This window comes from Lissotriton vulgaris, chromosome 8 (genome assembly GCF_964263255.1).
Source record: "Lissotriton vulgaris chromosome 8, aLisVul1.2, whole genome shotgun sequence".
NCBI lineage: Eukaryota > Metazoa > Chordata > Amphibia > Caudata > Salamandridae > Lissotriton > Lissotriton vulgaris.
In genome coordinates, this window is record NC_141696.1 from 654826948 (window position 1) to 654853632 (window position 26685).

General features: G+C 51.7%; 1 protein-coding gene across 1 annotated transcript in view; it reads left to right on the forward strand.

Moving 5' to 3' along the window:
- The window catches only part of CRYBG3 (crystallin beta-gamma domain containing 3), a 1124543-nt gene that overhangs the window by 74356 nt on the left and 1023502 nt on the right, over positions 1–26685 (forward strand). The gene's annotated exons all lie outside the window — the stretch shown is intronic.

Genomic DNA, 26685 nt, shown 5'->3' on the forward strand with positions numbered 1-26685 from the left:
GAGAAGTTGGCCTGATATGTGATGCTCACTAATTCTAGTGATCACCCTGTATCATGCCAATCAACCCTTATGATGATCGGTTGTAAGTCAACCTTATAGACCAGTTATCCTAGTGATAACGTGGACAAAGCAGTCTTAGGCTAAACTCTGAAAGGCATGTGAAGCCAGCTGTATTACCATACACAACCCCCTTGAATACCAAATGAAAGGACACCACACTGATATATATTGAAAATATATATAAATTTATTAACTACAAATATCCCCTGAACTCTTTATGAGCACAGAAGCACAAGCGTTAAACAAAACACAGTTTAAAATACACAAAAGTTGCACAATGTGGATGAGCCCTAGGGGCCACCTAAACCATATACTAAGAAAGTTGTATAAGAGATACCAATCGATAGGGAAACAGGCCTAGGGCCTTGGGAATCGCTGGAGCCGTTCGAGACTAGCAGTGACTAAGTCGGGAAAGGCCCGCGGGACTCGGGTGCAGTGTTTAAAGTGCACGCACTCACCAATGCAAAGTCTATGGTGCGTAAAAGTTACAAAGTTAGTTAGTTAGGAACCTTCCGAGTGACCTAGAAAGCTGAAACTTGAGACACAGGCCCTAGAGATGTGTACCAGTGTGGGGACACCGGCGTTGCTGAGTTACCTCACCCACAGGAAGCGGGTGCACAGGGTCGAAGTAGTGTCGGGTTTCGTCACGCTGGTCGATGGTGCTTGGAGCTGAAGATGCTGCAGGCGGCTCGATGTGAAGAGTTCCAGTGAATCCAAGGGTGGATCTGAAGTTGTGAAGACCTGAAAGCAGAGGGGACAATGTTCAAAGTCACTAGCCAGTGACTACCGTGGAACCAGGCGGTCGGGTGCAAACAGGCGTTGAGGTGTAGCTTCTCTGCAGCCACGTGGACACCGGGGGTCAAGGACGTCCAGGAGTCGGTCACGAGCTGTCCCACGCAGGCTTCTCGCTGTTGGCGGTGTCGGCAACTTGATTGGAGCAAACAGGCCTTGGCTAATGCAAGCCACGCAGGAGTCGAAAAAGGCTTATCACTAGGACCAGCAAGGTCAGAGCGGGTGCTCCTTTTTACAGGAGCGAGGGCAAGTCTGGCGCAACCAGACCCGCAGTGTAGTTCTTCGGTTTCGTCGCCAAGATGGCCGCTGACCACGTGGCTAGTGGCCGGGATGGCCCGTCGAGTGGCACAATGCAAAAGGGCCCCACGCAGATCGTGGAGATGCTGGGGGGCTGATCTTCGGTGCAAGGGCTGCTCGGTGGTGGGGGTTCTCAGTCCCCAAAGCACAACGTCGAGGGTGCCTCTGATGCTGCGCAGTCAGCTCTTCGGGTGTCTTCCAAGATGTCCGGGCCCACGTCTCACGATGCCTCCACGGGTCCCTTCTTTGCAGGGACTGTGGATCGAGCTGTGAGAAGTCTGGGAGTCTGGGTCTTGTCAGGCTCTGGGCTCGGGCTACGGCGGGAGGCGGCGGCAAAGCAGACGTCGATTCGCTGGTTGGTGCCTGTGGTCACAGGGTGGCCACTCCTAGGCCACAAGGGAGATGCTCTTCAGTCTTCTGTGCAGCAGAATGTCGAAGTCCAGTCATCTTCTTCGTTTAAAGTTGATTCAGGATGATCTGAGGTGCTCTGGCACTGCTCCCACTCTTATTCCCAATCTGAGGGGTGGATCACCTGCTAGGTCCCTCCTCTGGTGGGACCAGGAAGGGGGGGCGGTTACACCCCCTTTCCTTGGTCCAGCTCCTCGCCAGGCCTGGGTCTGGAAAGTCCCAGGACCGGTTTGGACTGGCTTATGCACGGGGACACCTTGTGTGCCCCGGGCATGTCTCAATCTATTCAGCCCTGTCCTACCCAATACACAAAATCCTGTCTGGGGTGGTGCTCGCACCTCCCAAGGCAGGAAACCCTTTGTCCAAGCCTCCCTCGCTGGAAGGACTCCCAGCAGCAGGAGGTCAGACTTGTGTCTGTGGTGGCAGCAACCATTTTGTGATGCTGAGGCTCTGGTTAACTTTAACCGGGGTTAAGGCTACACACATGTCGTGTCCCTCTAGAAGGGTGGAATGCTATCCCCGTCGACAGAACTGTCTAGGGGATAGTATTCCAAATCGTATGACACCTTACTCGACATGTTTTGATAAAGCCAAACCAAAGTTAGCATATAACCGCGATGATTATAATGCACTTAAGAGTATATGGTATGGCAATATCCCGGAACAGCTAAGGGAGTGGTTCCCGACAGCTGCAGACAGGCTCAGCTCATGCTAGAGCACCATCTCACATATTTCCAAGCACTCTGCCTCCAGGATTGATGAGGCCTTCCATAGGAGTGGCTGATAGGAACATATGTGTCCAGTTTAAGGTTAGATATAGGGATACTATATCTAAGTAAGAGGTGATTGCACCAACTTACCCCAGCTGAGTGATCAGCCAGTTGTGTCAAATATGGAGGCCAGGTCAGGGGTGGCACAATACATGCTGCAGCCCCTAGTAGGCCTTGGAAACACCTATGCCCTGGGTACCTAGGGTACACTGGTACAGGGGCCAATAAGGTGAACCAGTTCCAATTCGTAATGCACCTAGGGTGCATTGGCTGTAATTTAGAGAGAGGACAGCAGGGTGTGGGTCTGATTAGCAGGCCCACAGCCACATTAAGTCAGAAACCAGTGAAGCAAAAAGCAAAAATTTGGGGTGACCATAGGATAGCAGACCCTACTCTCCTACACAGGTCACCTTGGTCGGCTCTTGGGCGTCTGGGTACCGAGGTGCGTTTCGGCATCAAATGCCCTGTTCAAGTCAATGGGAAACGGTCCTGAAGAGTAGAGGCTGCAAGCAGGGACTGGGGGGCCTGTCGGGTTGAACCCACAGGGGGTGCTCAGGTCACGAGGGTTTCTGGCCTTCAGGGACACCTTTGGTTCACTATTACTTGGGCTGGGGTACTCGTTTGTAGTGGTGCTTTGTCTGGCAGGGTCGTGCTGCGAGAGGCTCTGGCGGTTCTCGGTTTTCTGGAGAAAGAGGGTGCTGGCGGGGACTAGGGTACCAGTCCGGCCAAATCCAAGGAGTGGCTCAATTCTAAAGGAACTCTGGACCTAGTTTTCCACTGTCAATTCATTTGGACCTGGGCTGTGGGGCTCGGGTGCAGAGGCGCTATTTGGTGTCTGGTCACTGTGGTCAGAGGCACACTCCCTGGGTTGGTGATCTGATGGAGAGGAGAAAACAGGGCAGCAGGGGCACTCTCGATGCTGGCCTTGTGGATCCTAATGTCCCTTGATGGTAGGTCTGTCTCTGTGTTGTTGAAGTCCGGATTGGACCACCAACAAGCCTTGCTCGCTACAAGGGTGCCGGTACCCCGGGTATAGGTGCAGGGGGCTTCCGGGAGCAATTAGAGTCTTGGGACTTTGGTGAAGTGGCAGTGCTGACCTCTTGGGTTCCAAGCAATCTTCTCCTGGCTCGTTGCTCCTTTGATGGGCCCGATGGCCAACAGGACAGAGCTTTGCAAGCGGTGCCTGCGGATGCAGTAAAGTAGTTCCGCTGCTCCAGGGGAGATGTTGCTGGCTAGCCGAAGTCATGGGCCTATACAGCTTTGGGAGGGGGCACCACTTTCTGGGTGTGCCATATCCATGCACTTGTCGAGGTCCAGCAGCAAGACGGGGTTTTGCATCAAGTTGTGGTGAAGTCCTCAGTTCTCGCGTTGTGGGCTCTTCTTTGCCCTCCTTTCTTCTTCAGGCCGATGAATCTGATTTCCTAGTTTCAGGGTGCTACATAAATACTCAATTTAGGAGCCTTAAGGGGAGGGAAACGTAGTAACCACTGGGCTACTTACCCCATGGTCACTGCCCCCCCTAGATGACCACTTCAGTTCGGAAGTGGGCATCAACTTGTCCCAGAGTTCCTAATTTCACTACACACAAGATGGTGGAATCCTTTGTTTTGTGTTCACTTCAGACTGCCCACCGTAGAGGTGTATCCAGCCTGGCAGTGCGACACTCTTCCAGACTATCTAATTTCCTGCCTGTCGTGGTGCCACATGGCCTCAGGGAAGGGGATGGTATTCTCAAAGGCTGGGGATAGCTGGGTTTGCATATCAAAGGTAGAAGAGGCATTTGAAGCCTCTGCCTTGACATGCTAATTCACTAGCCTTCATACTGTAGAAGGTGGTAACACCTACCAGAGCAGGTATTGTTCCTGACCTCCTGAGAGCGTGGGCTTTTACCTGCAGGGTGTCAGAAACCTGTCTGTGTTGGCAGGCATAAAGAGTTCGGTCAGCTAGCACACTATTAGACTAGTAAGTTTTAGGGGGCACTTCTAAGGTGCCCGCTGAGTGCAAGTCGTAATAAATCTAGTACCGGCATCAGTACAGAATTATTAAGACAAGGCGTTTGATACCAAATACAATATGTTTCAGGGAAGCCATTGTGTAGCTAGTAAACCTGTTTTGATCTGTCTCCACTACATACCGTAAGATGCTTCACTGTTCACTTGCTATATCTTATGCAGATATGTCCTCACATAAAATGTAATGCACCCTGCCTTAGTGCTCAAAGACCTGCTGTAGGGATGATTTACATATATTAAATGCAGTAAGTTTGGCATGGCAGACAGGAGTGTGCCTTGTCATGTTTTCACTCATGGTTTGCATCACTTCACACAGTCTGCAATGGCAGTATGTGTGGAATTTGTTTGTGGGTCCCTTAGGGTGGCATAAGATATGCTACATCCCGTAGAGACCCTCTTTATCACCCATGCCTTAGGTACTGGGGGTACCCTTTACTAGGGACTCACAGGGGTGCTAAAGTCCATGGCCAAGTGTAAAACAATCAGACATCTCCTTGTATTAAAGAGAGAGCACTAGCACTGAGGTCTATTTGACAGGAAGTGCACTGTCAAAATTCCAAACCAGCATCCAGTAGCTAAAATGGGGGAGGTACTGCAACGGAAAACGCATTTTCCTACAAGTATCAACAATTAGAGATTAAAAAGAAGCAGCTTTAACATCATTCGGTGTAAAATCATGCACCATTAGAACAAGGTAGCTTTTTTTTTCTTTACCTGTCACATAGGCAGTGATTGCCAGTGGAGATGGTGTTGCTTAGATAGGTTAAGTGATGGTTTAGTTTAAGCCAAGGGCACATAAAGGGAGATATTACTTGGTAAAGACTGACACAGCGATAATTATTGTTAATGTTAAATGTCTGTGAAACATATTTTATTTTTATGGAAAAAACAAAAGAGAATAGATACAAACAAAATAAAAATGAAATGTATATGGAAAACCATTAGTTATAGAGTGTTTAACTTGGAATTACCCCCAGACGTCAGACTGGATCATGAGAATTTTTCTCTTAACAGAACCCCGCACATCGGTTGAATCTGCGTCCGTTGTCGGCATTGTGGTTGCCAGGATGATGTTGCGTTTTCAACTTAGATGCTGCCCCTGTGCGCTGACGTCAGTTCTTTCTTTTTCTGCCCAAGACTAGCACAGATCTGTTGAGAGCTTGCCCCTTATTTTTTTTTTTAAATTTGTTTTTATTGCAGAGTTAGAAACCACAGAATATAAGTAGTCAACCAGTCCACTCGTGACATCCCCCCCGATCAACAGTAAAGCGTATATCATACACAGCCATTCAGCCCGCATCCCGGAGGCCGGGCGGCATAATACTCTACTTAGTAGGAAAACATCACGGTGAGCGTCCCATAGGGACCATGGTCGAAAGATCGTTTTACGTATCTGCATTTTACCCACCCACCCTCAACAATACCTTCGTCAGCCATTCCGCTTACGTGATCAATGCTACTGTCCGTTCCAGGGCCCACCCTGAGCGCTGTAGAGCCCATCATGTCTGGCCGCAACCCCCCACCATTTCTAGCTCCGCGTGGTGCCTAACTGGCCTACTTAACTCGAAGTCGCCCTTGCAGACAACCAGCTTCTCGGCTGCCGACCCACCCCAAACTCCCACTGAACAACCCCCCTATGTCCCCACCCCGGCAACTGCTAATGGTGTGTGCTTCGTGCTGATGTGTTGGATGGATCCACTACAGTGTCAATGACAACTCTGTGTTCGTTCGCCCCGCAGTGTCCACTGGTCCTATTCCCTCAGTCCTCATCCTCCACCAAAGAATCACGCAAAGCCTGCACCACCAACTCCCACGCATGCGCTGCATCCAAAGCCTTCTCATTACCAAGCTTGACAGCCTGCTTCATCCGGAGCACACTCTCGCATTCAGACCACCGCAGCAATTCATTCTTCCATCTCCGCAGTGACGGCCCGCCCTTGGACTTCCAATGCCATGTTATTTCTCTTTGCACCAGTATCAGACCCAGATCAATAAACTTGCTCGTCACCTTGGTGTGTTTGGTGTGCGGGAACCAGAGCAGCAAGCACGCCGCCATATCAAAATCCACTTCCCTGTCGGTCACATCGTTTAAGAGGTCCCCCACCTCTGCCCAGTAGGCCTCCAAATGCGAGCACCCCCAGAGCAAATGATCCATGTCCGCTCCTAGAGACGAACACCGCGAGCACCGAGCGTCCTGTATCTGGAAATACCGCCGTATTTTTTCGGGGGTCAGGTAGGCCCTATGGAGCACATAGAAATGCACTTGCTGGAAGCGCGCATTTCTCGTGCCCTTCCACGTGCGCCGCAAGATGTGACTCCACGCCGTGTCTGGAATGGGTCTGCCCACACTTTCCTCCCATTTAGCCTTGAGCCCCTGGAGCGGTTCCAGCCCCTCGTTCAGCATCCTATTATGGAGACATGTCACAGCCTTGAACGTGCCCGCTGCCATCACCACATACTGGCACGCCATAGTCGTGGTCGGTTCCATGAGCCCCCCTTTCCAGTGCTTCTGTATAGCCGCCACCACCGCCGCGTGTAGGAGAAACCCCCCATCCGGCAGCCCGAACTGTTCCCGAAGCACCTCAAAGGGTACCAGGGCCCCATCGATGTACAGGTCTCCTACCACCTGCAAGCCCGCCTCCTCCCAATCCAGCAATGGGGACCAGTCACCCCCGTGCGGCAAGGCCGTCAGCATACCGATCGGGATCTCCGGCGCATAAGGCCGTGTCGCCTTTGCTCTCCTAAGGCTCCTCTGCCAGCACAGCCTGAGTGTCCGTTCCTCCATAGTAAGGCCCCACAACTCAAGTCTCTGCTGCATGACGATGTAGGACAACACATGGCGTTGTATCCCCTGCTCTCGGTCCGCCTCCGGCCCCCTAAACACCCTGGCCACGTTCTGCGTGAGGACCTGCAATTGCGCCGCTAAATAATATAGCTCAAAGTCGGGTACAGCCATGCCCCCCTCGACCTTGGGGCGAAGCAGCGTGCTCAGCGCCACTCTACGGCGGCCATGCCCCCATAGGAACCCAATAATCATCGTCCTCAGATCTCTAAAGATCCCCTGAGGAATCCAGATAGGCAACGTCCGGAAGTAATACAGGAAGCGGGGGAGCGCCACCATTTTTAAAAGAGCTATCCTACCCAGAACCGTCAGCGGGAGGGTCGACCAGAAGGCCATGCTGCCCCTCAGCGCCCGAACGCACCGACCGATGTTGCCCTCCAATAGGTCCGCGGTCGCGTGGTAGATGCGGACTCCCAGATAAGTGAAGCAAGATGGCTCCCAGAGCACCCCCAGGTCATGAGCAGGGCTGGGCGACTCCGCTCTCAGCGGGAACACACAGGTCTTCGCCCAGTTGACCTTAAGTCCCGACAGCCGGCCAAACTCCGACAATAGGTCCATCGCTCCTCCCAGGGCCCGCGCCGTATCATCGAGATACAGAAGTAGGTCGTCCGCATACAGCGATATGTGATGTTGCTGCCCGCCGCTGGTTATTCCCGCATACTTGTCACCTGACCTCGCATGGACCACCAAGGGTTCCATCGCCAGAGCAAACAGTAAGGGGGAAAGGGAGCACCCCTGTCTCGTGCTCCTACCCACCGGGTATGACGCAGACACCAGTCCACCCAAACGCACCCGCGCCGTCGCCGAGGCATATAAGACCTTCGTCCACCGGCGGAACCCCTCACCCATGCCAAACCTCTCCAGCACTCCATCCAGGAAGGTCCATTCCAAGCTGTCAAAGGCCTTCTCGATGTCCACGGACAGGACCGCTTGGGCCCCGTCCCCATCCAAGATGGCGTCCATTATCCCCACCAGGCGGCGAATATTCAGCGCCGTGCTCCTCGTGGGGATAAACCCAGCCTGATCCCTGTGCACCAGGCCCGTCATGTGTGGGACCAGTCTGGTGGCCAATATCCGGCTCAGGATCTTGTAATGCACATGGACAGCGGGCGATAGGACCTCACGTCCGTTGCATCCCTGCCAGGCTTCAGGAGCGGGACAATCAAGGCCTCACGCATGGACCCAGGCAAGCTTCCTGTCTCAAAAGCTTCCGTGTACACCACCAGGAGCCTGGGGGCCAAACTGTCGACATACTGCTGATAAAATTCTATTGGTAACCCGTCCACCCCGGGCGTTTTATTACGAGCCGTATGTTTAATAGCCACCCGTATTTCAGTGAGCGTGATCGGGCCACCCAACTCCTTCGCGTCCTCTTCATCTAGGACCGGAAGCTGCCTCGCCCCTAGGTACTCCGCTATGTCCTGGACCTCCACTCCCAACTGACTCTGATACAATTCCTGATAGTACACCCGAAAGCACTCCAACACCGCCGCCTGGGAATACACCATCTCCCCCTGTGCGTTGCTAATGCTAAGGATCGGGCAACCCCTAAGTTCCGGGTTAGCAAGTCTGGCCAAGAGTGTGCCCACCTTGTCCCGTTCTGCATGCGCTCTAATGGTGTACTGCCTGTAGTCGTAACACCTCAACCGTCCCGTCTCGGTGGCGACCACTTCCTTCGCTTCCAACAACTGGGTCTGTAAGTCTGGGCTGGCCGGCCTGCGGCGCTCCAAATCTCTCAAAGTCTCTTCCGCTTTCATAAGTGCATTCAACACAGTCGTGCGAGCATTCGAAAACCTACCCAGACACACCCCTCTCACCACCACTTTCATTGCATCCCATTCAGTGGACCGACTCGTGGCCGTGCCCTCATTCTCATCAAAGTAACGGCCGATACCCTGCTGGACAGCGTCATTGAATACTGAGTCCTCTAGCGTCTCCGGCCGAAGCCGCCATGTTGGTATCGCCGAGCGCTCCCGCTGCCACTGGATGTGTACCAATAGGGGGTTATGATCTGAAATGGTTCTGGCCAAGTACTCCGTATGAGAGATCAATGGGGCTAGGGACCCACTACAGAGCACCGAATCTATCCTCACATGCAGAGCGTGGAGAGCAGAATAAAAGGAATAATCCCTGGTGTCTCTGTGCTGCTCCCGCCATACATCCAGCAACCCCCATCTGTCCTGCCAATCCCTCCTGTGCATGGCCAACTTGCGCACCGGGGAGTCTACTAGGGGGGGATGGGACCTGTCCAGAGCCACATCCGTAATAGAGTTGAAGTCCCCCCCTAACACTATCGGGCCCGCCAGGAAAGAAGCCAAGGACCCAGAGAGGCCATCAAAATATCGAGCCTGATCAGTATTTGGCGCATACACACAGCAGAGAACCACATCCCTTCCATACAACCTCCCCTCCACTGCTACGAACCTGCCATCAGGGTCCACCACTTGATTCAGCACCTGGAACGGTATCCCCGCCCTCACCCAAATCAGCACCCCCCTGGCATACGCTGAGTAAGTGGTGCCGAACACCTGGCCCCGCCATCTTTTTTGCAACGCAGCGCACTCTTTTTTAGTCAGATGGGTTTCTTGCAGCATAGCAATCTGTACCCCCCTTCGCACCAGGTATGCGTGTACTTTGTGGCGTTTAACCATAGTTCGCAGCCCCCGGACATTCTACGTCAGGCATTTCAGGTTAGGTAATGTCCCCATACCAACATCGAGCAGTCCGATCCAAATAACAAAAGTTCACAACCCTCCCAAAGCAGTTGCCCCCCCCAGAACACACCCTGAACAAAAAAACACCCCAAACCCCACTCCCCAGGACAGAGCCTACAAACCCAATGTCAGCCCCAATCCAAACCTCGAACCAACTACCCATATTCCTACCCTGTGGTCTCCACCACAGCAGGCCTTAGGGGCCCAAGGGGGGTGAGTTATCGCCGATCCCAGCTAGCGGAGCCCGCACCCTGCGCCCTCATCCCCTACTGCGCGCTCAGCCCCCCCCCCGGCAACCCACTCATCTCCAACAGGATACAGCCCTACCATTAGGTCTCGAGCAAGTCCCAACACAGTCTCAACCGCAAAATATTCCATCTGAGGTCTGGGGGGGTCACCACCGGCCCCTATGAACTTTCCGCCTCTGAAAGGTCTTCTCCCGTTCTGCTGCCTTCTCCGCCCGAGTCCGTTTCCACCCGGTCACTGTTCTGTTGCGACCCTGTGATGGCCGCCGTCGCTGCGAGCGCATCTCTCTTTTCCGCAGCCATTTGAGCCTCCCGTTTCTCCCGCTGGCGCCTGTTGCGGGACCTGATGCGCTGCGATTGTCTGATCCGGGGTTGCTTAGGCTGATCTCGCCTACTTTTATGTGACCTGTCCGTCCCCGCTCTATACGACTCCAGCCATTGCCAAACTTCGTCTGGGGTCTGGAAAAAGTGCGTAGTTTCGTCCAGTATGATCCGCAGCTTGGCCGGATAGAGCAAGGAATATTGGATGCCTTCCTCCCGGAGCTCCTTCTTCACCGCTAGGAACGATGCCCTGTTCTTCTGGACCGCCTGAGTGTAGTCCGGGAAGAAGGTGACCTTGCTGTTTTCCACCTCATACGGGCCCGACATCCTAGCCCGCTGAATGAGAAGATCCTGGTCCTTATAATGGAGGAGCCGCACCACCATCGGTCGGGGGGGGGGGGCCAAGCAGGCACCCTGTGGGCTCGCTCCAGAGTAAAGAAAGGAGTAAGCCCCTCCGGTGCCACCACTGTGCGAAACCAGTTCTCCATGTAGGCCACCGCATCCTCCCCCTCAATTCGTTCCGGCAGGCCTACGACCCGCACGTTGTTTCGCCTGTTGCGGCCTTCTGCATCCTCCGCCCGTCGTTCCAGAGAGTCCAACCGGGCTAATATATCCGTGATCCTGTGTTCTGCGGTCACCACCGACGGCTTCAGGTCCAACAGCAGCTGATCATGGTCCTTGACCCTATCTGCCAGCTTCGCATGGTCAGCTCGCAGTAGCCCCAGTCCCGTGGCCACTTGTGCAATGTCCTGGTGCAGCGCCTCCTTGGTCGAGGTGATCGCATCGAGTATGGCGTCTAGACGTCGGTGCAGCCGCTGCTCCTGATCCAACTCCGGCGGGGGAGTCTCGCCCATCCGGGACGATGCCGCCAGGTCCCCCTCAGCGCGCTCCTCGGCCACCAGCCCTCCGGCCGCCGCCATTTCAGGGTACTGCGTCACAGGCCAGCAAGCCGACCAACTTCAGCGCTCGTAGTCCGGCGCGAACTACCTGACACTGAGCAGAGTCAAGCGCCTTCACCGATGCCCTCAGGACCAATGGCCAGCGTGGCGGGCACTGTTCCGCCGGTCCCCTCGGAAGCCTGATGAGGGAAAGAAGGAGATAGAGATGGCGGCCAGCGAGGGACCACAAGGCCCGGGCGGGGCGAGTCACTGTTCCCCGACCTCAGGAACTGGCGCCTCTGTTCCCAATGTCCCGATCTATCGGCTGCAGGGCCTCCCGCCTGCCGGCGACAACTCGGCTCAAAGTTGATGTCCGGGGCTGCCCGTCCTCATCGGCGCCATTTTCTTCTCACTCTCGGCAACACCTCGGCCGTCGCCCAACTCGGTCTCCTCGGGCCAGCAGTCCCCCAGCAACTTTCCGTCTGTGCCCGGCTGTCCCCTCACCCTTCAGAGAGCAGAAGCGTCGACCTCGGGTCGCCCAGGGTGCCAAAGACAGGAGAATTAGCGGGATTCCGCGCGGAGCTGCGAGCTCACGCCGCCATCCCGATCGGCGTCCAAGCCACGCCCCTAGAGCTTGCCCCTTAGACACTTTTTGACTAACCCTTTTTCAACTTTTGTCGATGCCTTTTTTGAGTTTTTCGACTCTGGTAGCACAGGGGATGTCTCATTGTCTGCCCGGCTACAAGCTTTGTAACTCCTGTCCACAGATCCGCACCTCGTGTGCCTCTGATGCCCACGAACCGAAGTTATGCTCCGACTGTCGGGCCATGAACCCAAAGTCTTTGCGGGAGCGGTCCTGAAAGCTCTTGTAGGCCCGGCAGTCTGCTCCGCGTTTCTCGAGGTCCCGGTCAAAAGGAAGGTCTCGGGACCGATCGCGGAGCCACCATCACCATTCTTCTTCCAATTATTCACACTGTTCGGGTAAGTCGAAGCACAAGAAGAAGGCAAATAAGCACCATCGCTCTTCACCCTGTCCGTCGGCTGACTCAATGCAGGGACCTGAGCGTCGTCGCTCTCCGGCACAGGCATCTGGGACGGCTCCACGCTTCCCTCCCTTTCCCAGAGCCGGAGCATCCCATGCTCAGCTGCAAGCTTTTTACGAAGTGCTTCATGGCATCTTTGGACAGCCCAACTCTGCTGCCACATTTTCGGGCCTTGGGAACTTGGCTGTGGTCCCTGGGCCTTCGATGCCGACGGCTCTTGTCCTGGCACCAGAGGGCACGGGAGAATCCAGGTCTGGATCCGGTTCGACGCGGGTCGACCTCACGGTACCTTCCCCGGTGCCAATTCCAGTGACGATGCCCTGACTTGGACACAGCGCCAGACCAATGTCGATCAACATCTGTGCCGGCGCTGGTGAGTACTTTCATACCCCTGTTCATTCTTGGTGTTACTTTCTACTCTGAGTGGCAACCAGAGGATGGGGTGGAGGACTGGGAGGGGTCTGTGCTCCTTTGGCTGACCAGCTTGAAGAGTGGGACTGGCAAGAGTACCTGGGTGATGGCAGTGGTTTGGATATCTCGTCAGACCTTGGCATGCCCTCACCCCTACCGTGGCTACGGAGGAGGGAGCTTATTACTCAGTGGTGTTGCGTAGGGTGGCTGAGGCCTTGGGCCTTGTGCTTCCTACAGTGGCTGTCAAGACTAAGCTCCTGACAGAGGTGCTTCAACCGGCTGTGGCCTCTTTGGGCCCCTTCTGCCTTTTAATGAAGCCCTCACCCACGTCCTTTTGGACACTTGTTCCAAGCCCAGCACAGGGGCTCCTGTGGACAGTATGATTGCCCAACCTCAAAGCCCGGCCAGGGCAACCTACTTTTCCTCTCCCAACATCCCACCCCCTAGAGCTTGGTGCTCCAAGCTTCTTCCCTTTAGGGCGCATTCCCTACTTCTCCCCCAGATAGGGAATCCAAGAAGCTAGACCACCTTGGGAAGAAGATGTTTTCTTCCGGAGGCTTAGCGTTGCGGTTGGTGAACACCGCGTGCCTCTTGGGCAGTTAAACACATATGGTATGGGATATGGTTGTGCAAGTACTGCCACAGTGCCCGGAAGAGGCCTGGGCAGTTCTCACCCGCACAGTGGCAGAGGGTAGAAACGTTGCTAAGTTCACCATCAGGTGTTGTTGGATACCGCCGTCTCTCTGGGCAGACGGTTTCCTTGTCAGAAGCCTTGTGGGACTAGGCCTCGTTGTGGACGTCTGGTTACTCTGGGGATGTCCAATCGACCTTACTGGACATGCACTTTGTTGGCCATCACCTTTTCTGTGACAAAGCAGACTTAGCGCTTGAGCGCTTCAAGAATTCTAGGGCTTCAGCCAGGTCCTTGGGCCTTGCGGCAACCTCTCGCTCCACACAGTCTGCCTTTTGCGGCTACGGAAGGGTTGCCCCACCACGTTTGACACAGTCCAGCCACCGGCCCACGTAACCTACCCAGCCTCTGCATGGCAGCCGTCGTGGTACCCAGCAATGTGGGTCTGGGGGCCATTAGACGGGCCAGTCCACCCCTAACCCTTCTGCAGCAGCCTCCAAGTCCTCCCAGTCAGACCTTTCAGGGCCACGAGAGGCCAGTGGGCGGCAGGATTCACCATCATCTCCCCCACTGGAAAAAGATCACATTGGACAGGTGAATTTTGCAGATAGTCCTAAGGGGCTACTCCCTCCCCTTCGAGATTACCCATCTCTCCATGCCACCATCCTTTCATCATTTGGCCCTTCTCCGCCAGGAAGTTGTAGCTGTCTTGTCCAAGGGAGATATCGAAAGGGACCCTGTGCCAGAAGTAGGTCACAGTTGTTATTCCCAATACTTTATGTTATGTTATATCATTTATAGAGCGCACTGTTACCCGTAGGTTTTTATTTATTATTTATTTTTGCGTTTTTATATAGCGCAGACTTGACCCGAAGGCGTGTGCATGTTACAAAGGAGTACCAACTGAGGTGCCGGGTTTTTAGGGACCCGGTGGTGCCAGGGGACCACACCCGAAGACCTCTGAGTTCTCCCTGTTCTGGACTACAGAAACACAGAGTCTTCTAGTTGAAGTCAGAGATCGAGTTTTATTGGCTGCAACCAAGTAACATGTGTCCTAGAAGTACGACATCACGGGCCGTAAGTTCTCAGGAGACTGTTCGTTTTTACAGAACCAGCCTTCTCCTTATATACATAAATAACAGCTGCGGGCAAGAATTCTTGAGTTTATGATATGGCTATACACATATTTCTACAATAATACAAAGAGCGAAGTCATGCTGGTCAGCACATATTTTAGATGTCCAGTTTGTGATGGATTACCCCGCCAGATCCAGAATTCCCATCAGATATCGATGAAACACCAATAAGGTCGGGCACCCTCCCATCGTAAAACTGGTCATAAACAAGAATCATGAACAGGTGTATGTGTATGGAAAACAGGGTCTGTATGTAGTGAATGGTTTATGACATGTTGTGCCTTGATGATATCTTGCTCGGCCACTGGGCGAGGAGCTGCCCGAACAGGCTTGGCTGGAGGCAGTGGAGTCAGCTCGGCCAGGTCATGGGGAAGTCAGCTACGGTGGACGTGTCCTTTCAGATCAAACTCGGTCTTAATCAATTGACTATATGAGGGCAAGTCATAAGATGGATGCCGTTTACAAAATGGAGTATGAGGGTTCGGGACGGAAACCACGATTTAATGGTGTTCGCATCACTCAATCATGACGCAAATGCATAGGGATAATGTCCTAATCATTACCTGTCCGTAGATACCGAATTCGTCATGGTACGACAATATTTTGTGATACAAGTGTTGGACCTCGATATCTGTGGAACAGCAGGGTTCGGATTTACAGTACCACACAACACAGGTACAAGGATAATACTGCAATAAATGTCAAACACTCCAACCACAAGAACACACTGGGAAGGCACTTCCATAGTCATGGAGAATAGAATTTTCAGTAATGGGAGGTCTTCCTTCAGATAATAGAGAGGGCGTGAATTAAATTTGGAGGTGTCTTTGGAGGAGGAGAACTTTGAGGTCCGTTTTGAAGGCCTGGGAGGAGGTGGTGGTCTGGAGCTGAGGTGGAAGCGAGTTCCAGATTCTCACTGCGTTGCCAGAAAAGGATTGGGCCATCGATCTTTCCTTCCTGAAAGCGGGAGGTTCAAGTAGTACATTTTCCGCATTACGAGACGGTCTAGAGCCTCCAGAGAGTTTCAGTTTATTCGCCGGGTAGCGAGGAGAGGAGGAGTGCAATACTTTGTGGGTGATACAGGCAGTCTTGTAGATAGCTCTAGCCTCGATTGGAAGCCAGCGGAGGGTGGATAACATCGGTGTGATGTGCAGGATAGGATGATTATGTCCTGGATAGCTGTGGCGCTTCTCGTTTTTAGGTAATGATTATGCCAGACTATATTGGTATTGGGTGCCTAGAGTAGGGTTAATCATCTAAATGACCCCCAATATGATCAAAGATCATTAACAGTTTCTACGAGTCTCTATCACACCAATAGGAAATATTAATATACAATTCACATGTACAGTTGTATCACAATGGTTGCTACCAGCAGAAACGGCCGCTCCTCCCGCTGCTCCTGACCGGTATCGTAGCTCTACAAGCCTTCGCACTGCCTCAGCCTGCATATCTTATTGACTGCCCACCTCACTCTGCTAGACTGCTGCATATATTAGTAACTGTTTATTTGCATAACTTTCGGCGTATTGAGATAGCGTGTGATTGCCCCGCCCGCCCTTTAATATTTAAATAATAGCGGAGGCACCTTCGAAAGCAGCGCTAGACAGATATTGTGTGACTCGCGCTGCTGTGCTGCCTGCAGTCTTCCGCTGCCCGATTGCCAACTCCACTGCCATTTGTGCAAGAGACACTGCAGATCGGACCCCAGTCCTGGTCAATTACCCGACTGCCGCCATTTTGTTGGTTTGTTGTTATTTGTGCCTCCCTGCCCTTAGCTCCACCCCGCTCCCGCCTCCCAGCTGACCCTCCTCGCCCCTCCCCCTACCCATATATGACAGATGCACTTTCGTGCAGCGTCCACGCGCAGCGACTGCGCCCCATTCGCGCCAAAGGTGTGCCAAAGGTAAGCCTGTCTACGCCTGTCCGTGCCTGGACCGCGCCCAGCGCCAGACCCCCTGGCCCTCGTACCTCCCACCTCCCCCGCATTACTTACGATGCCACCACCCTCCTAGCCCTTAACCCCGGCCGTTCCCCCAACTGCGTCCAAGCCGCTCCTGGACACACCCATGGACCCTTCTCATGCAACTCCTGCAAGTTCGTCGGCACCAAAACCAACTCCTCATCCACCGACACCAAGCAGAGACCCGACACCAACCACCTAAAATGCATCCTGCTCAACACCCGCTCAGTCCACAGACACGCCATCGAACTTTGGAATCTACTAGACACCATCTCTCCCGACGTCGCCTTCCTGACAGAAACATGGATGAACGCCTCATCAGCCCCTGACATCACCACTGCCATCCCGGAAGGATACAAGATCATCCGTAAGGATCGCATCGACCAAACAGGAGGAGGCATCGCTATCGTCCATAAGAACTCCATCCGCATCTCAACCAGCTCAGACGTCAACCTCGCTAGCGCCGAACACCTTCACTTCCAGATCCACACCGACCCCAAGACCACACTCAGAGGCACTCTCCTATACAGGCCTCCAGGACCCCGTGCAAAATTCAGTGACGTTATCACCGACTTCATCACCCCACACGCCCTCCCCTCCGAGGAATACATCCTACTGGGAGACCTCAACTTTCACCTGGAAAAGAGCAACGACAGCAACACCACCTCCCTTCAGGACAACCTCGCCAACCTCGGACTCAAACAACTTGTCTCTACGCCCACCCACATCGCAGGTCACACACTCGACCCCATCTTCACCTCCAGCAAACAGGTCTCCTTCAGTCACATCACTACCCTCCAGTGGACGGACCACAGCTGCGTACACTTTTTCTACAATAAAACCACCACTCACAACCGACCTCAACCTACTCTACGAAGAAACTGGAACAAAATCACCATCGACCAGATCTCCTCATCGCTTCTTCAAAACCCACCTGCCCACTCCTCAAACCCCGACCAAGCAGCGTTTAACCTCACCCAATGGCTATCCAACAGCGCCGACATCCTAGCACCGCCGAAAAAACGTCAAATCAAACTTGGCAGCAAAAACGCCTCCTGGTTCAATGATGATCTTAAGAAATCGAAGAAACTGTGCCGCTCCCTCGAGAAGGCCTGGAAAAAAGACCCAAACACCAGCACCAGGGACGCCTTCAAAAACGCCACCCGCATACACCACCAACTGATCCGGACGGCCAAGAAAGCCGCATTCAAAGACCGACTAGACAAAAACGCCCACAACAGCAAGGAACTATTCAACATCGTCAAAGAATTCACCAACACCTCAGCCAACTCCAACGACATCACCCCCTCTCAAGCCCTCTGCGACTCCCTAGCCTCATTCTTCCACAACAAAATTGCAGACATCCACAACAGCTTCGACATCCAACCCGGAGACCATCCCACCCAATCTTCTGCCGTACCTGCACCCCCCTCGAACATCCTTAACAACTGGAACCCAATCTCCACCGAGGACACCATCCGCCTGATGAACTCCATCCACTCAGGATCCCCCACAGACCCATGTCCTCACCACATTTTCAACAAAGCAGACTCCATCATAGCACCACACCTCCGAGACGTCATCAACTGCTCCCTCAACTCCGCCACCTTCCCGGAAAGCTGGAACTCAGCGCCCTTCTGAAAAAACCCACAGCGGATCCCACCGAACTCAAAAACTACCGCCCCATCTCGCTCCTACCATTCCCGGCCAAAGTCATCGAGAAAGCCGTCAACAACCAGCTCGCCGCCTTCCTCGAAAGCAACAAATCCCTCGACTCCTCACAGTCCGGCTTCCGAGCCAAACACAGCACGGAGACCGCTCTCATCGCAGCAACAGACGACATTCGAACTCTACTAGACAACGGAGACACAGTCGCCCTCATCCTCCTCGACCTCTCCGCAGCCTTCGACACAGTCTGCCATAGCACTCTCCTACAGCGCCTCAATAACATCGGGATCCAAGGAAAAGCACTGGAATGGATCACCTCATTCCTCACCGGAAGAACCCAGAGAGTCCGCCTCCCACCATTCAAGTCCGAGGCCACTGAAGTCATCTGCGGCGTACCCCAAGGTTCCTCACTCAGCCCCACCCTTTTCAACGTATACATGAGCCCACTCGCGACCATCGCTCGCCAACACAACCTCAACATCATCTCATATGCAGACGACACCCAACTGATCCTATCACTCACCAGAGACCCCATCACCGCCAAAACCAACCTCATGAAGGCATGAAAGAAGTAGCAGAGTGGATGAAGCACAGCCGTCTGAAACTGAACTCAGACAAAACAGAAGTCCTTATCTTAGGCACCTCCCCCTCCGCTTGGGACGACTCTTGGTGGCCAGAGGCCCTTGGAAAAGCACCCATCCCGACGGACCACGCACGAAACCTGGGCGTCATCCTGGACTCCTCTCTCGAGATGAACGGACAAGTCAACGCAGTCTCATCTTCATGCTTCAACATCCTCCGCATGCTCAAAAAAACATTTCGCTGGATCCCCACCGAAACCAGAAAGACAGTCACCCATGCACTGGTTACAAGTCGCCTGGACTACGGAAACACCCTATACGCCGGTATCACCGCAAAACTCCAGAAAAAACTCCAACGCATCCAGAACGCATCAGCCAGACTCATACTAGACATCCCACGCAAAGACCATATCTCTAGCCACCTGAAAAACCTCCACTGGCTCCCCGTCAATAAGAGGATTACTTTCCGACTCCTAACCCACGCTCACAAAGCACTCTACGAACTTGGACCAGAATGCCTCAACACACGACTTTCCTTCTACGCCCCCCCTCGCCAGCTACGATCTTCCAACCAAGCCCTTGCTACCATTCCTCGCATCAATAAAACCACCATGGGAGGTAGATCCTTCTCCTACCTCGCAGCTAAAACCTGGAACTCACTCCCCACCCACCTACGTCTCACACAGAACCACCTAGCATTCAGAAAGCAACTTAAAACCTGGATATTCGACAAGTAACTCCCTTCCCCTCCTCAAGCGCCTTGAGACCCTCTGGGTATGTAGCGCACTATATAAATTTCTGACTTGACTTGACTTGAATAATAACACAATATTCCAGAGGTCTTTAATGTGTGGTATCTTGGAATGCTTCCCGCCAACACGTGTTTCGTCATACTGGGAATACCCACGACTTCCTCAGGGCTGGGAAAAAAGGGGGTACAGAGAAGATATCATATAGTCCCCCCCCATCTATCGGATACTCCAAGCATAATACAAAGAGCCAAACATATAGTCAAGGTACATTGGTGTAATACCCCGAAATGATACATTCAGCCACTATGCATAGGTGGTTTATAGATGCAACAAGAGTGAGGGATAGGGAAGATCTACATCGTCCAAACGGAACCGGAGCAGTGGATACCAAAGAGATTTAATTGGATCAAGGGAGGACATAAGAACCAAGTGAGTAGTGTAGGGAGGTGAAATGTTACCATTTATAAGATTCGGTTAATTTTGAGTGAGTAACAGGAGTGAAAAAACACCTTTAATCGTCTTCCCTTATTTCGAAATAAAGCTGGGAAAGCTCCCAGGCCTACCTTGCGAATATAGATGATTGTCAATGAGCCTGTAACAATCATGTTAAATATTGTAAAAGATTGTCTTCGAATTATTGCGAACAGTATAATAAAATCAAGTGGTACATAACATACCTTCTGACTGGTTGTATTTTCGTCCCAGCCATATTGTGGCTGGGTAGAAGATAAAGTATTTCCAAGCGTCAATACTGTGTATTAAAATGAAGCTGAGGATAAAATACAGAAAGAATGGTCAGCAAACGACCATTCTCCTAGTGAGTCATATTATCAACATTAACTGTGCGTCTAATGCACAGTCTATGTGATCTATTTAGAGGGTTATTAATCTAAGTGTAATTTACGGGCGCACCCCCACCACCGTGACTAATTCATAATTCACATGCAGCTTACCCTCCTTATCTGAGTATGTCACTGCTTGTATCTTAAGGTTAAGAACTGAAAAGCATCAGTAAATGCCATCCAAGAGGGACAAATGTGTCTGAGCAAACAATGCTACGAGAAAGGAAACAGAGACTGAAAGTACGGTCAGTATATATGCCTGTCAGCACGCTGTTAAAAGTCGCAGAAGTGAGTAGTTAAAATAGTCATACCTTACGAGTATAGCACCGCCAGTGATCCTCTTGCCATATCCGCGTTTCTAGCTATTGAGGTCTCATGCCGGAAGTAGGAAGTAATAAGGTACACGGGCTGATCCTATTTGGACCACTAGAACGTGTCCGCCGCCATTGTTTATATCACAAATGCTGGCGCCATCTTGGTTGAATAGCGTGTGTATTACTCAAAGTAACTCCAAACGTCATTGCCACACTAGGAGAATGGTCGTTTGCTGACCATTCCTTCTGTATTTTATCCTCAGCTTCATTTTAATACACACTATTGACGCTTGGACATACTTCATCTTATACCCAGCCACCATAAGGCTGGGACGGAAATACAACCAGTCAGAAGGTATGTTATGTACCACCTGTTTTTTATACTGTTCGCAATAATTCGAAGACAATCTTTTACAATATTAAACATGATTGTTACAGGCTCATTGACAATCATCTATATTTGCAAGGTAGGCCTGGGAGCTTTCCCAGCTTTATTTCGAAATAAGGGAACACGATTAAGGTGTTTTTTCACTCCTGCTACTCACTCAAAATTAACCCAACGTTATAAATGGTAAAGGTTCACCTCCCTACATTACTCACTTGGTTCTTATATCCTCCCTTGATCCAATTATATATCTCTTGGTATCCACTACACTGGTTCCGTTTGGACGATGTAGATCTTCCCTATCCCTCACTCTTGTTGCATCTATAAACCACCTATGCATGGTGGCTGAATGTATCATTTCGGGGTATTACGCCCATGTACCTTGACTATATGTTTGGCTCTTTGTATTATGATTGGAGTATCCGATAGATGGGGAGACTATATGATATCTTCTCTGTACTCCCTTTTTTCCTAGCCCTGAGGAAGTCGTGGGTATTCCCAGTACGACGAAACACGTGTTGGCGGGAAGCATTCCAAGATACCACACATTAAAGACCTCTGGAATAATCTATTGTGTTATTATTGTGATACAACTTTACATGTGAATTGTATATTAATATTTCTTTTTGGTGTGATAGAGACTCGTAGAAACATCGGTGTGATGCGGGAGCTGCTGAATGTAGAACAGATTTAAGGGGGGACAGGTGGGATTTGGGGAGGCCAGTAAGAAGAGAATTGCAGTAGTCCAGTCTGGAGAGGACCAGCGATTTCACCAGGGTTTTAAGGTCTTGCTCTGGGAAAAAGCGACAAATTCCCCAAAGAAGGCGCAGTTGGTATCGAGCAGACTTTGCAATGGAATTAATGTGGGAGATTAGATTGAGTTTTTTGTCGAGTATGACACCAAGGGATTTTGCGCTGTCGACAATGAGGGGTTTATTGTTAAGTAGATTCATCTGATCCATCCATGATTGAACCGGGGGAGGAGAAAGTGAGGAGGAGGAATTCAGTTTTCGAGGGATTTAGTATCAGTTGATGAGTTGACATCCAGTTTTGAATCGAGAGTAGAGCTTAGGATGGCGAGATCGTGAGTGGAGGCAAACTTGAGGTAGATTTGAGTGTCATCTGCATAGAGATGATGGTGGATCCCGGATTTACTAAGGAGATTTCCCATTAGTTCTAAATAGAGATTGAACAATGTGGGTGCAAGTATAGAGCCTTGAACACCTTGACCTACCGCCAAAGGAGATGAAAGACTGTTCGCTATTTTGATCATTTGGGATCTATCAGAGAGGAAGGAAGCAAACCATTTAAGCACAGTGCCCTCCATGCCCATTCTCTGTTGCAGAGTGTTGAGCAGAGTGTTGTGATTGACAGTGTCAAACACTGCAGAAAGGTCAAGCAGAATTAGAAGACATGACCCCCCGAATTGAGTATCCTCAGCACGTCATCAACCACTTGCAGTAGGGCTGTTTCAGTGCTGCAGTTTTAGATGAAGCCGGACTGACAATTGTCAAGAAGATCATTGTCCTTGATATGACGAGAGAGTTGTTTCGCTATACATCTTTCTGTGATCTTCGCAAGAAAGGGTAGGTTAGTAATGGGGCGGAAGTTGTTGAAGTCATTCGCATCAGCAGTGGGTTTTTTAAGCAGAGGCGTGACCTGCCCAGTTTTGAAGGAGACTGGAAGGGAGCCTTGACGGAGGGAGAGGTAGACTAGAGTCGTCCAATAGGAAAGGGAATGGGTATAGAAGTCAATGGGAATGGCACTGGGGATGCGGTCCAGAGAATGGTTGGAGCACTTTGTTTCGAGGATGCAATTGAGAAGGGCATCTTCAGAGATGGGATCAAAGTTCTGCCAAATGGCTAAGGATTTACGCTCCTCTGGAGGGGTACAAAAGGGGGTGGTGATGGACGGAGCATCTGAATCAATCAAACACTCACACCCAGTCAAAAGATCTGGGTTTAATCCATCACTGTTCTTTAGCCCACTCTGCCTCCCCAGTTCAGACATGGCTATATGCTAATCAGTCTGACCCTGTGCCTAATGGAAACAGTCCAGCCTGAACTGCCAAGCCATGTCTTCCCTGGACCGGAAACAAGCTTCCGAGGACCGGTTTCTAGCATTCCAGCCGTCTTCAGCCCGGCTTGCTTGAATCCAGTGGCAAAGTGAGCAAGGGACTCACGTCTGAGCATACCCTGCCACACTTATGGCGGCCAAAAGCCGTACAAAAGGGGGTTGTGATGGACGGAGCATCTGAATCAATCAAACACTCACACCCAGTCAAAAGATTTGGGTTTAATCCATCACCGTTCTTTAGCCCACTCTGCCACCCCAGTTCAGACATGGCTATATGCAAATCAGTCTGACCCTGTGCCTCATGGGAACAGTCCAGCCCGAACTGCCAAGCCATGTCTTCCCTGGACCGGAAACAAGCTTCCGAGGACCGGTTTCTGGCATTCCAGCCGTCTTCAGCCCGGCTTGCTTGAATCCAGTGGCAAAGTGAGCTAGGGACTCACTTCTGAGCATACCCTGCCACACTTATGGCGGCCAAAAGCGGTACAAAAGGGGGTGGTGATGGACGGACCATCTGAATCAATCAAACACTCACACCCAGTCAAAAGATCTGGGTTTAATCCATCACCGTTCTTTAGCCCACTCTGCCACCCCAGTTCAGAAATGGCTATATGCAAATCAGTCTGACCGTGTGCCTCATGGGAACAGTCCAGCCCAAACTGCCAAGCCATGTCTTCCCTGGACCGGAAACAAGCTTCCGAGGGGTAGCATGAGCGACCTGATCCACAAGGGATTTCACTTTTTCGTCGAAGAATATAGCGAAATCCGCTGCTTTCTTTGTAGAATCCTCCAACTTGGAGGTCGGGGGAGAGCAGTTAGGAATCTTGATGAGATCGAATAGTTTTTTGGGTCTGTTTTTGGCTGAGTCAAGGAGGGTTTTGAAGTGCGACGCTTTCCCAAGGAAGATGTGCTTGTGGTACTTGGATCTTGCTGAACGAAGCGTTGCCAAGTTATCGGTGGAGGGCACTTGCCTCCATTGTTTCTCCAGGAATCTTAGCTGCTTCCTTTCTTCATAGATGGATTTGTTGAACCAAGGAGCTGAGGGAGTGGGCCTTATCTTTTTGCTTTTGAGTGGAAGGACAGTGAGGCATTGGGAGGTGAGTTTGTCAACATCTAGTTTCAGGTCTAGCCTTGGAGTGATAACAAAGCTGATTCACAGAGGGGGCCGACATCAATATTTGTAACATCACGGAACCAGGAGGTAGCCCTCTTAGGTTGGCCAAGAGTTATAGAGTGTGATAGGTGAAGAGAGAAAGGGATGCGGAGGTGGTCAGACCAGTCTACATGAATAGGGGTAGTGATAGAAAGCATGCCTGCTTTAGAAATAACAAGGTCCAGGATTGAACCCTTAGAGTGTGTTGACTCTGTGCAGTGTTGGATAAGTCGTTTGCAGAGAGGAAGGTGGCTGGCGAGTTCGCTGAAGAGTCTTGCGGTAAACCCCAGTGGAGATTGAAGTGTCCCACGAAGGTCTGATTGCCACTTTGCGAGTATTGGTCGCTGATGAAGTCAGTGAGTTCCTCCATAAACGAAGGGCCACTACAAGGCGGGCGGTAAATGACATGGAATCTGAGGGGTGAGCAGTGGTTCAGTTGAAGCTCAAGAGAAAGGCATTCAAAGGTGTGGAAGGAGCTGATAGGAAGAGCCTTAAGTTGAAGGGAGTTTCTAAAGATGCCTGCAACACCTCCCCCAATGTTGTCAATTCTGTAATTCCTAAATATAGAATAGCCTGTGGGTAGTAAGAGATCAAACATAGAGTGAGAGGTATCGTTCAACCAGGTCTCTGTGAGGAAGAGCATGTCAATATTGTGACGGGTGATGGTATCAGAGATTTCAAGTTTGTGTTTTACTGCAGGTCTGCAGTTGTGGAGCAGACAGCGCAGCTCTGTGAAGACTGTTTTGGTGACGGGGCACTAGGGCTCTGAAGGGTGATAGGGATATTGTACTTATGCGGGGGGGCTCGGGAGGGTTTAGGCGGATGCTTGGTTCTGACAGTGGAGATGGTCGGAATAGTGTAGATAGTAGGGTTACTAGGGGATGCAGGTTGAAGAAGGGTGGCATGCAAGGGCTTTTGTGAGTTAACAAAGTTTACAGACAACAAGTTGAGCTTGGCTGTATTAGGGTGAGGTGTGAGGTGCGAGGTGCATCTCGTGGGAAGTTGAGGGTTTTCCAAAGGAGTAGAGTTGTATGGAAAGGTGGAAATCTTGGAGCTTAAAAGTGAAATGGCAGCTACAAGCTGGGAGATGGAGGTGATAAGAGAGCCCAGCTTATTTTCCAGAGAGAGAAGGGCAGAGCACGGAAGGTTGGGTGGCTCGATGGAAACAGGAGGGGGTGGAATTGGTGGTGGAAGGCAGGGAGAGGTTGGGGATAGGAGGTGCGTTGGAGTATAGGGTTCAAGAGTGGGGAAAGGTGGAGGTTGAGAGCGGGAGTTGGTGAATCGGAGGTGAAGGGAGAGTTGTCTCTGTTGGTGTTGCAGGTAAAGAAAAGAATTAAGGACATATTTTGGGGAGATGGGTGCGGATCAAGGCGGTAGAGTAGAAGGAGAGGGGATGACTGTGTGGAGTCATGGGAATGTAGGAGCTTTGGGAGGAAAAGAGGGGAGGTGGTTGTAGAGGTCCTGTCAGCTAGGAGAGTGGGCTGTGAGGGAACGTGCATCTGGCAGAGTGAGGGGTGTTGGGAGAAAAGGAAGTTGAAGAAAGGAAGTGGTTCTGCTGGGCCCGAGGGAGGGAAATGTAAAGGGTTACCAAGGGGGGAAAGGGAGTAGCACAGCATTGCTGGAAGAGTGGGAGGGAGGAGAGAGATTCAGTGGGTTTGTGGAGAAATGTGGGTGAATAACGAGGGGAGGAGGGGGTAGAGACGAGGGGGGGAGGGAGGAATAAGGGGAGCGTAGGGAAAGTTAACTGGGGGAGAAGGTTGGAGGGGAGGTGGACTAAAAAGGGGGTGGCAGGTAGGAATATGGGGGAGGAAAGGAGATTGGAGTACCGGGATGGTGCAGATTGGACGAGGAGCGTATTAGCTAGAGGTAAGGCTGAAGTGATGCTGGGGGGTATACTATGAGGGGGGAGGAATAGGAGAGGGAGGGCACATGGGGAGGGAGAGGGAAGGGGGCCGACCTGTGCTTCTTGAGTGTGCAGCCTATTGGAGTGTCGGGGGAGGAGAAAGGGAGTAATGGGTGGAGCTAGAAGAAGAGTCCGGGTAGAACCCGGTCGCAGAAGAGGTGAGTAGGGAGGGGAAGAGGGGAAGAGGTGGTCAAAGAGCAAGAGACAGGTGTCTTTGACTTGGATCATGACAGTATCGTTGTTATAGAGTGAGATAGTGAGGTAGCCGTTGAAACACGCAGAGGGGGACATTTTTAGTTGTTTCCCATGAGGGATAGAGGAGGAGGAGGTGACGTTAAGGGAATTATATAAGCTGGTGGACCAAGAGGGGGTTGTTGTGAGTGAAGAAAATGAAATCATTTTTGAGCCTCCCAAAACGACCATTGTAAAATTGATCAACAAAAAGGGAATCCGGGAAACGTTCAATAGTGTTATGCTTCAATCGTTTTACT